The 12,111-nt window shown below is 36.4% G+C and overlaps 1 long non-coding RNA gene across 1 annotated transcript; it reads right to left on the bottom strand.

Annotated features, from left to right (window-relative positions):
* Nucleotides 1–219: 219 nt before the first annotated feature.
* Nucleotides 220–7,765, bottom strand: LOC132560039 (uncharacterized). The gene is made up of 3 exons (XR_009554644.1): nt 7,405–7,765; nt 4,249–4,390; nt 220–994 (listed from the first exon to the last, which is right to left on the bottom strand). It is a non-coding gene; the product is annotated as an uncharacterized LOC132560039 (long non-coding RNA).
* Nucleotides 7,766–12,111: the final 4,346 nt, after the last annotated feature.

Below are 12,111 nucleotides of genomic sequence, written 5' to 3'. Positions count from 1 at the left end.
CTTTTTCATGTCAAGACTACCGTTGTAGTACCCACTACATTGAAAACAGACACTCTGTCTAGAGAAATGAAACCCTGACCACAGCGTAGTTAATGTCCACACGAAACCTGACTGGAAAAACACACAAACTAAACGACAAGTGGACATGTGGTTTGTAGATACGCAGACAAAAACTTGGCTTCTATCTAACATTTTCTTAAAAGACTATTAACATGTTCACTGTGTCTCAAAACATGTTATTTCGAGGTGAGGTATCGATATCTTATCCAACAACTGCGTTGACAAAGTAAGCAGAACAAGACCGTTACTTTACAAAAAGCCGAGTATCAATTTTGTAACAGTATGCCAGACACTCGTAATAGAAATAATTTCTTGATGACCTTTTTCATTATTTTTATGAGACTGCACCATCTTTGTAAAAAAGATTTGTTTATCAGTTTGAAGAATGCCCACACATCGACGTGCTCAATATTACATAGCGGAGTTCGTGTGTTTTCATATATCTTTCCAGAAATTAATCCAATATCGTCTTCCGTAATAAACTCTTTATATATAATGTATATAATCTTATCGTTGTAATCTGCAAACGCAGGAATCCTCGAGTAAATCTGATAGTACAAGTATAGTAACTGGCACATGTTCTGGCACGGTTACTGGCGTGTCCGTTATGTTGCAAGTCTGGACAGTCACGCCATTCATCCAGTAGGCATCTAGGTTCGAACAGCCTACAGCTTCAGGCGAAAATACTTCTTGCCACTTTATTTCCCTTTGGATTCGGCCGGTTACTTTGAAGATATGGAAATTTTTTTATCATCCTCAGGGTCACTTCGGACGTACTGATAAGGTCGGAAATAATTGATGTTTTTATACCAAAATTGTCCGTGGGTTCTTTATTCTCGTCCAATTGAAAGGCTTAAAAACGACGTCCTTATGACAGGTAACGTCAAACAGCTGTGCTATTGTCGCCCACTTGTTAGGTTAAGAATCCTTTTTTCTGAAAAATAAAAACAAACGTTTGCAAGGAAAACATTTGTGTTGCAAATGCGTTATCGCCAAAGTCAAAATAGTTATGAATGTTTTTTTATCAATGAACTTCAAATGACATCATACATACATATAGTACATTTTGGGATGGGAAACAGACTTAAAGCGTATAATAGACCCTTTCCTTATCAAATTACGTTGAGTATTGGAACCTCCAAATATGGCCGCCGTAAAGTACTATAATTATATCCTTAATAACAAATGTTAAAAATTATAATTATTACAGCACAATGTACATTAGTATCGCGAAAAAATGCTTATAAATAAATATACTTATGTTGATTGTCGTTTTGTTTTGGTTTTTGTCGTTGTGCTTTGTAGATGAAGACTCGGATATGGGCTGTTGACGAATGTTGTTATGTCTGTTTAGAGGTATATTGTTTAGTCTGGAAGGGGAAATCAGAGAACTGCCGGCGTGTAAATGGCTCTTTATGCTGTTGGTTTTATCACATCAACTGGGTCTAATCTGGTGACCGTTTGTTTATCTGCACTTTAAAGGATCTGTCAGCATCTTCATTTATTGGAAAGTTGTTACGTGGCTTTTCATATTAGTAATAAAAACATAAACAAATTATACACCAGGAGACCATGGTAACTTGATCCAAGATGGATTGCTTTATGGCGATTTCAAGGGAGGTACATACTGCTTTAGCTTTCTTCATCACAAAACCAAAATCAATTTCTTGTGGTTTTGAACCCCTTAATACTTTCATCGACATCGTCCTTATGTCGTGATATGAGAAGTTCATTATAGAGGTGCGTAAGTTAGTGGAATATCGTTTAATACGTAAGTAGCAGACGACACGTATTGTAAGTGGGCGGGAGAGTTGTGATGGGGAGCAGGTGCGTGGTTCTGGACAAGGTAATGTCGTCATCGCAAGGTTTCAGCGTGTTAGCGATCAAATAGCGTCATAAAAGGTAACTTCCACACCTGGAGTTACTGTCTATAAAACAAACGATCAAGAACCTCACAGGACGACTATCACATAGTTAATGTCAAAAAGCACTGTACATAGATGATATTCCAAGTTTAACGGTCAATGAAACTTCAGACTTTCCCATTAGTAACATGTTTTTGTTTGTTTGTTTGTTTGAACATAGAAGATAAATATCAGGTAAAAAAACTCGACTTTGTTAACATGTCTTTGTTGTAATAGCAAAACAAATGTGATAGAAATGTCTAGTTAATATACCACTAATAGAGCTTTTTGTTGTTTTTTAAACAAAGAATATAACTTGACAATGAGAGACAATGGTCATTGCCATTTAAGAAATAGCCACATACGGAGGATCCGCTGAGCCAGAAGACCGTATGACCTTTCCAGTAATATAGCACCGTTACGTTTTGTAAGCCTGAACGATGCCAAAGGGATTTAATTTACTTTTGTCTTGTGTTAAAATAAAATTAGTTTTTTAAGTCATCAGTAAAGTAATTGCTAGAATCGTAGCATTGTTTTGTGTATATACATGTAAATGTTGTCAAAATGATATATGGTGGTGCGTATTTCTAATCACAAGCCTAGATAGAGGAAACGATCCCCGCGAGACTCATGGACAAAAGTAATCAAATGCTCAGCTCCCGGTTGGTCGAGATAATTGTGTCAATTGCATAGAGCCAGCATCATCTGTGCCCTGTGAGAAGTAAGAAAAATCCGGCCAGGCTTGGAAACTCCAGCCCTAATCAACCATCTGCTGTAAAGTTACATAGTGTTGCTAATTTAATGTTGCTTCGTGGCATATCCTCAGTATGGGGTATATTCTGAAACGATTTGTAACAGCACCCATTCTCTTTAATTCTTCAGAAAAGCGTAAAGATGTGTCAGCCATTTTAACCCAAAGACAAAAAGTACGAACCAAAGTGGTACAGAGAGGTTACTCGGACCTCTCAGAAGGCACCTTAATTAGGCTTATATATCCTATGGTTAGTCATGCCACTTCCATATTTTTCTTTTGTTCTTAATAAGCCCTCGTTCCATCGATTTTTATTTGTCTTTTGATTTTATTTTTTTATCATGTTATTCCTGTTGTGTCTTTCCTGACATATGTTTGCATCGTATCTATATCTTCTACCTTTCCATAACGAGTGTCTGAACACTTATCGTCTAAGTCATATTAGTGGTAAAATCGTTTATCTAGAAAACAAGAATGAGATGAAGGCAGTAGATAAAGACCAATTCGACATCAGTACGTCCTACAAACGCCTTGTGTGATTTGGTGTTTCAGGATGGTAGTTCTCTCACGGCGTATGATAAGATATTTCTGGAAATACATTGGGTCACTTACTAAGTTCGTATGTTAATTTATTTCTCTTTCTGGTAAATAGTTAAACAATGGGGATATCATTTCCTTCGTTACCAATTCCGACTAGCGATGATGCCAATTGGAAAGCTTTCGAAACGCCTTTTTCACAGCTTTGATATCACGCCAAGACTGACTAATGTAACAGAATGACGGAAACAGATTCGGTATGATGATCTCACGTGCTTTTGTTCTTTGCCTTTACTGACGTAAAACTAAATTTTCGTATAGTTTGCCTTCTGGTTCCGTTGTTGTATACATTTTTCTTATTTGAAAACGAGACATTACTTGCTTTGATTGAATAAGATTTACATGGAGGGTGTCGTCAATAAAGCATAAGACGCTTACTTTTTCGGAACACCTGATCTTATTCTCCTTGCACTTTTTCAGGATTCGCCATGTAAATCTTTCTTTTGTTCATATTTTTCCTAGTTTTATGGGATATGAATTTTGAATTATAATCATGTTGTCATGTTGGTATTTTGTTATGGTATTTGTATGGAAGGACAACACTACAGTAAATGAAATATCAAAATATTATCAAACCTCTATTATTAAATTTGATGTTCCTAAATTCAGTAAAAATATACTAATGCCAACGCTTATTGATAAGTGTTATGTGAAGAAGAGAACGTCAGGTATGTTTTACAAATTAAGGAATATTTTGTTGATAGTTATGATAAATGTCAAAATAAATTTGAGATAAAAGATAATTTTTCAGTATGTATTGTGAAACATTTTTAGTTGAATTTATTTTTCATTAATAACGGACAAAATGACAGATATATGTCTCTTAAGACATGTCGAGGTAAACATTGATGAATACCATCTATTAAACAGCAAGAAGGTCATGCGAAGGCATTTACTGGATATAGATTCATAAAATTCTGTGACGTCACTACTTACGGGGGGAATTTGAAGAGGTTAACTTGTAAAGCCTTCTGTTCCGGAGGGCGCCTCGTTCTCAGCTCGCGTGTTCTCCTGTCTTTGACATTCGCGTCCAATTACTGTCATTTAGCTTCTCTTGAAATAGACAGATATTTCTTGTCTGCAAAAAATCAAACATTTTTTTAAAAAGCTCCAATTTCCTGATAGAAAGTTAACAATGACATATCTGTCACTTTGTCAGTAGTTTTCCATTAGAATCTTTTCCAGTGGGAGGGATTGGTAAATTCTAACGGAGTGTCGGTTTAACTTGTGGTCTGTCATCTTTTTAGAAAACCTGCGACTCACCAAACACAGCATCGCATCTTGTGTCAGGGCCACTGTTTACAAGCATGTTACAAAATCTTACCACATCTCCAAGACGTTGACCCTCTGTATCCAGTACATGGTTCCATGCCACAGGAAGTCGAATTCGAGACAAGACCTGGTAGTTAATGACTTAATAAGCAGTAGTTATAAAATAACATAAGATCAACAAAGGTCAATATATTATCTGATGCTATAAAAAGAACATAATTATAAACAAGAGTCACGGTGGTTTCTATTTTTCAATAACTTAGAGCACGAAAACAGGAACTACGTTTAACTGCAACTACAACGAATTCAAACTTCATCTACATACCTCCCCATACCCCCCTCCACTCCCCTCCCCCCCCCCCAAAAAAAAAAAAAAAAAAAAAAGAAATAAAGAAATTTCTCAATTCACCTTCCAATTTCAACAATAATGAAAATACCCTAAAAACTTGAAAATTAGCCACGGCTTATTTTCTTTAAAAATATGCAAATGAAGCTTATTATTGAGGTCGGGTTGTTTTCGAGTTTTTAGTTTACGAGGTTTAATGTCCCAGCGACTGTCTAGATATATGAAGGCAGATGTCCAGTGCGACAACTAGGGTGGAAAATAAAACACACAGAGAACGAACAAGATAGGAAAGAAAGGAAAAGAAAAGATTTGTCATGGAGGCCGTGGATCTTCTCAATGACATTTTTGTGGAAGACACGGACGAAAATGCCCGCCTGTGGAAGAGGCCCTCTTTCAGTTGACTATTTCGAACATTCTGTGGAATAAAACAGATCCTATTCTTGGGCTTTCAGATGTCCACTGAACACAAAACATCGGAGAAATTATCCCCGGCATGCAAGGGCCCGACATTAAGTCGCCTCTTCTGCACGGGTTAGATATTATAGTTTTCCAAGATCAAAATAAAAATTAGATATATTCCTTGGTAAATATTCATAATTAAAAGTGAATATAATTTTTATCAATAAATACAAACGTCAAAGAAGACTTACTCCTAAATAAATGGACAAAACAAGAGATAAATTGTTCCAAAGTACTTACTTATCTTATTACAAATGCAAAAAAAAGAAACACATTGTGAAAACAAAACTGTATCTGCATTGTTACGAAAAAGCTGTGCAGGTAATTAAAGCCAAACGATTTTTTATTAACCCTCTTAATGGCGTTGACATCACGGCCCTTTCTTAGATCATTTATCTTCGCGGTTCAAGGACAACCTCAAAGATTCGCTCATTTGTCAAGTATCATTGTAACCTTGCTTGAATTCACAATTGGTACTTTATGTAGATTTATAAATAAAATTTTGAGAAATAATGGTAAAACTTATACATATTTATAACGAAATGTGTCTTATTACTCATTCCCATTGAATAGTAGACACCTCACATACACAGGTGCTAAAGGTGATGTTGTGATTAAGATTCTGATGTTTGTTTTTGTTTTTGTTTTATTATTATTATCTATTTACCAATTCATGCTTGTTTATTTAATTGTCAGATGATTTGAATTTATATCCAGAAAGTGAAGTAAACAACTGAAGTATTTAGAATTAACCTGTAATGGGATAGAAGGAAACAAAACAAAAAAAACGGTATTAGGAAGCCAAGGAAGTTACGTCATTTCCGGTTAACGTTCCTGGAAGTGTTAATGCTGTGTCACATAACGTGTCAAAAAACCTGCTTGAGCTGACAATACACAAGGCGCTAATACACATGACGTGAGTTAATGAAATAGTAAGAAACATTACATATCCTTGTGGTAACATCAATAATCTGAGATAATCCCTAATTTAAACAGAATATCTGTCATTTTCGTTTTACCCTTCCGATTTCTCCTTGTTATATCTTTATTATTTCCATATAATGATGTTACTTTAATCTGATATACTCCTTCTATATGTCGCTTTAAGGTCATAACAACATGGTCAAATTATTAACAAATAGTGGCACCAAGATGCAAACCGAGCCTCTATCGTCAGCTTCTTTATCGCTATTCAATAACAAGTTTTGTTACATGACTTGTGATTATCAACAGAGAGATACATGTCCATATTTAGAGTAATCACGCCTGACCGAAAATGACCCATCTCAGCCTTGATCCCTTATGACCAGGCCACAAATTAGATTGCTAAGTCAGCTGGAAACTCTATGAAATCTCCTTTTCATGAACACATCTTTGCGGTTGTCCATTAGGCCATTTAATTCTATCCTAATTAAAAGAACATATCTTGTGTAATGGATTTCTATGCAGATCGATCCTATGCCATAGAATTGCGTTATTTGATTATTTTCTTTCTGTCATGAATTTTCTCTCTTCAATAAAACTGTCATAAAGAGAGTTAGTGCCAAGAGTAGAGTCATCCCTGCTTTAATATTTAAGTCATCCACCATTAACACCAGTACTGTCGTTAGTTTATATTGATTTTTTTATTCTTTCTTTGATTATAGGAGGACAATCCTCAGGCTCCAGTTTATAGACCCCAGGAGCCCTCTCAAGAAGTGGAGAGGGGCTGTGTTTTGGTCGTTTCGACCCCATCTTGATAATTCCTTAAACCTCTCTGTGTTGACTTATACCTTTCCCCAGTCTTACAAATACAGTCAGTCCTCCATACCGCCATTCTAGTGTTTTGCAAGGCTTCGCTTGACAAAGATACCAAACACTAACGCAAATTGTAAATCAAATGACCTCAATCTACTCGAGAAAAAAAAGTGTTTGTCCTTTCCTATAATTACACCGATCTGTCGTAATCCTAGGTAGAGCTGATGTTCGTGCCTTCATCAGCCCACGTTTATCGCATTACGACAAGTTAGACCTACCTTCATGTTTTCAGGACGTCATTGTTCAAGCGGAAAGATACAAAGGTTTACGTCTGAAAGGAAACCTTGCTGATTTCCAATGACCACGGAAGGTGCCTTGCCGGTAGTGTCATAAAATCCATGGAACTACATCCAAACTTGATCAATTAGGCGCTTGTATCACATGCGACCAGTTTTGCAATGCCATTTAGCATTATTGGAGAGACGATGACTTCCGTTTCAATGACCACGCAAAGGTATAATGTTAATGAATGGCAATAAAACCTGAAATCCAAAGCATGATCTGTACATTGGCTTGTGTTGATTTAATGCAGAAAATAGGAATTTATACGATACTCTGTTACTCAATGCAATTATGTACATACGTCTATACAAACACACACGTATATATACATCCACACACACACATATATATATATATATATATTTATGTAATATGATCAGATTACGAAACGCGACAAGTACATGCGCTGGTGTGGTTGCAGAGACTTACGGTTTTAATTACGAAGATATTTAGTTACTGTTCCATTTTGTCTGGAGCTCCAGTTCATCACAGAAAAAATCGTCACAAACACATTACAAACACTGGTTTATCATGCGTAATTACTGCATTTTTTTGTTCTTCTCCCGTAAAGAGGAGATTTTTATCAAGGCCATGTCAGGATAGCTTTATCAATAGCATTATAAGTAAATAAGATTTTTCTCTCTAATTTTGTCCTTTAAGTTTCATCATTTCAATGAAGTTTACATATTACGGCAAATTGTGTTTGACTCATTGATACAAACTCTCTCGACACGTTAGAATAAGAAACAGACGATAAGAGAATATCTAATGCTATATAATAATAAAGTAATATTATGTTTTGATTTCATAATTTAAAAAGCCATATTTGTAAAACTTGTGAGATAAAAAAAGAAAGGAATAAAGTTTCAGTAAGATAAAATGAATTGATGCTTCAAGTAAAAGGACAAGAGACAACCGATTGAATGAAGGAAGGTTTCTGACAGAGGGTTAAGGGACGTGAAAGACAGCAGAATGGAAGGATTCAAGCTGAGGGACAAGGGACAAGAAAGACAGAAGGATGGAAGTTTTCAGGCTGAGGGACATGAGACGTGAAAGACAGAGGGATGGAAGGTTTCAGGCTGAGGGACAAGAGACGTGAAAGACAGAAGGATGGAAGTTTTCAGGCTGAGGGACAAGGGACGTGAAAGAAAGCAGGATGGAAGGTTTCAGGCTGAGAGACATGATACATGAAGGACAGCAGAATGGAAGGATTCAAGCTGAGGGACAAGAAAGACAGAAGGATGGAAGTTTTTAGGCTGAGGGACATGAGACGTGAAAGACAGAAGGATGGAAGTTTTCAGGCTGAGGGACAAGGGACGTGAAAGACAGAGGGATGGAAGGTTTCAGGCTTAGGGACAAGAGACGTGAAAGACAGAAGGATGGAAGTTTTCAGGCTGAGGGACATGAGACGTGAAAAACAGAAGGAAGGAAGGTTTCAGACAGAGGGACAAGGGACAAGAAAGACAGAAGGAAGGAAGGTTTCAGACTGAGGGACCTGAAACGTGAAAGACACAAGGAAAGAAGTTTCAGGTTTAGGGACAAGGGATGTGAAAGACAGAATGAACCGGGCATTCTGTCAAATGGACAAAGTGACTTGAATGATAGAAGGAATGAATGTTTCAGACAAAGACACTAAGATTCATGTTAGATAAAACAAGTGGAGAATTCTGTCAATCGGACCTAAAAACGTATACGAAGGCAGGAAAGAAGATTTCAGACATAGGAACAATAACATGCAATGTTAAAAGAATGGCAGGTTATGAGAAAGGCACTAGGGACCTGTATGACTGAAGGCCTTGCAGTCATACAGGTCCCTAGTTCCTAAGGTTATGGTTCTCTCGAAAGGATGAAGAGACATGTACGATAGAAGGAGTGGAGGATTCGGGACAAGCTTTGTAAATAAGATCAAAGGAATGTGAGGTTCCATATAAAAGACGAGGAGTTTCAGATTGAAGGAATATAACATATAACATCTGACCAAAGAAAATTCAACAAGACAGACTGAAAATATGTAACTTAGAGGACCGGTTTAATTTTCATCTTGAAATGACGGTAGTATTCGACAAGAGGGACAACTATGTGATAGATATACGAACTTCCTACAGATGGACAAGGGATGTTACCCTTGACGATGCCGAAAATAACTCATCCCTGAAAACTGAACATAAGCTCGCTTAGGATATAAGTCTTTCTAATGGTCCTGTCTATAAAGCGTGATTTATATTCACGATTTCCGTTTTTATTCACATAAATAAATCACTAAAAAGAAACAATAGACATATTTAGAAGAATCATGATATCGTTAACATACGTAATTTGTGTAGCCAGACATTGAGCCCGGAACTTCTTTTCTGCATTTGTAAACTGAATGAATGTCGACATGATAAATGTAGTTGTTAGTTTTGCGTGGTATCTTAATTTTGTATACTATACTTTTATTTTACTATAATTTTCTTTAAACAACGATCAGCAAAAACAAAACAGATATATCACTACAAAAACCGAGAAACAAACATTTGGCGAAAATTATACTTAGCACAGTAACACAACGTAATATTGGAAGCCGTAGGGAGAACCCGAGAATCCTCCCTCCTCTGCTATTACTCCTATAATAATACCGATTCATTAGTGAATTTGTCGGTCGTCGCCGTTGTCATCGTTGTAGTCTTTGTTTTTTACTGACCAAGAATAAACGATATTTCAATTCTATTTAATCGTACATCAATCATGCAACATTTTTCTAAATAGGCTAAATTACTGTCAGACAATTATGTGCAAAAGGAAAGTGTGCCACCCACAGGGTCACTAAAACAGATGATGCCAGCCTGAGGTCATAACGTAAAGCAACGGACATGAGCAATGATGCTTTAAGATGTTTGTCAGTGTTCTGCGGATATTTAATCCCTCTTACGCGATCGCCAAGGTCACAACAGCCAAGCAAATCGAAGATATTACAGGCTATGATTTCTAACATCTAAGCCATACTCATTTATCGATTTTTCTGCCATATTTGAAATATAAAATGAGTATCATTCTTGTACTTCCAAATTAGGATGTGGAACAAGGAAAGTATTTGTATCAGTGAAAACACATGACAACACTGCAGCATCGCTTACTGTCAGAGAGACGGCTGGGCGAGAGATGAATAGCCTTGTGCGTTTTCTAACATGTATAGCTCTGCTCATTTAAATCACATACCCTAACGACTGACTTGGCGTTTTGAAGGACGAAACATTTATTCTGATCTTGCTACTTTGTCTCAGCTACGAATGGGTTTAATTCGAGAAATGTTTAAGCCTTGAAAGTATACGAACTTCCACATGGGGGTCATATGAGAATGTGACCATCCTTTTCACTGACGTTTACTGTGCCCCAGGTGTTGGACATAGTCGAGCCGGGTCAGCCAGGCCGTGTAGCTTTCAAATGATGACACTCTTGTGTCGTTGGCGACATAATAGCACGACTACCGACATTTGCCAAGACTCAAGAATAGCCATTTATGCGTTTTTAAAAAAAATTCAAACCGACATAACAACCCGTTTATTAGTATTTGTTACAAGCTACGCACGAAGGGATTACAGTATTAAGGTTCTGGCGTTAGACATCTTGCATTACAATGGAATTCAATAAAACACCTTCCTCATCATATGGGGAATATAAAATGAAACATCACCTTCATCTGGTTGATTAATAAAACACTACCTACATCTGGTTGAATAATAAAACACTACCTACATCTGGTTGAATAATTAAACACCACCTTTATATTGTTGAATAATGAAACACTACCTTCATCTTGGTGAATAATGAAACATCACCTTCATCTGGTTGAATACTGAAACATTACCTTCATCTGGTTGAATACTGAAACATTACCTTCATCTGGTTGAATACTGAAACATTACCTTCATCTGGTTGAATACTGAAACATTACCTTCATCTGGTTGAATACTGAAACATTACCTTCATCTTGGTGAATAATGAAACATCACCTTCATCTGGTTGAATACTGAAACATTACCTTCATCTGGTTGAATACTGAAACATTACCTTCATCTGGTTGAATACTGAAACATTACCTTCATCTGGTTGAATACTGAAACATTACCTTCATCTGGTTGAATAATGAAACATACCTTAATCTGGTTTAATACTGAAACATTACCTTCATCTGGTTGAATAATGAAACATCACCTTCATCTGGTTGAATAATGAAACATCACCTTCATCTGGTTGAATACTGAAACATTACCTTCATCTTGGTGAATAATGAAACACTACCTACATCTGGTTGAATACTGAAACATTACCTACATCTTGGTGAATAATGAAACATCACCTTCATCTGGTTTAATACTGAAACATTACCTTCATCTGGTTGAATAATGAAACATCACCTTCATCTGGTTGAATACTGAAACACTACCTTCATCTGGTTGAATAATGAAACATACCTTAATCTGGTTTAATACTGAAACATTACCTACATCTGGATGAATACTGAAACATTACCTTCATCTGGTTGAATACTGAAACATTACCTTCATCTTGGTGAATAATGAAACATCACCTTCATCTGGTTGAATACTGAAACATTACCTTCATTTTGGTGAATAATGAAACATCACCTTCATCTGGTTGAA

Source organism: Ylistrum balloti, unplaced genomic scaffold (genome assembly GCF_031769215.1).
Source record: "Ylistrum balloti isolate Yb309-2 unplaced genomic scaffold, AGI_CSIRO_Ybal_v1 Utg371004, whole genome shotgun sequence".
Lineage (NCBI taxonomy): Eukaryota > Metazoa > Mollusca > Bivalvia > Pectinida > Pectinidae > Ylistrum > Ylistrum balloti.
The sequence above is the reverse complement of the archived record's forward strand: the minus strand, read 5'-3'. Positions and strand labels throughout refer to the sequence as shown.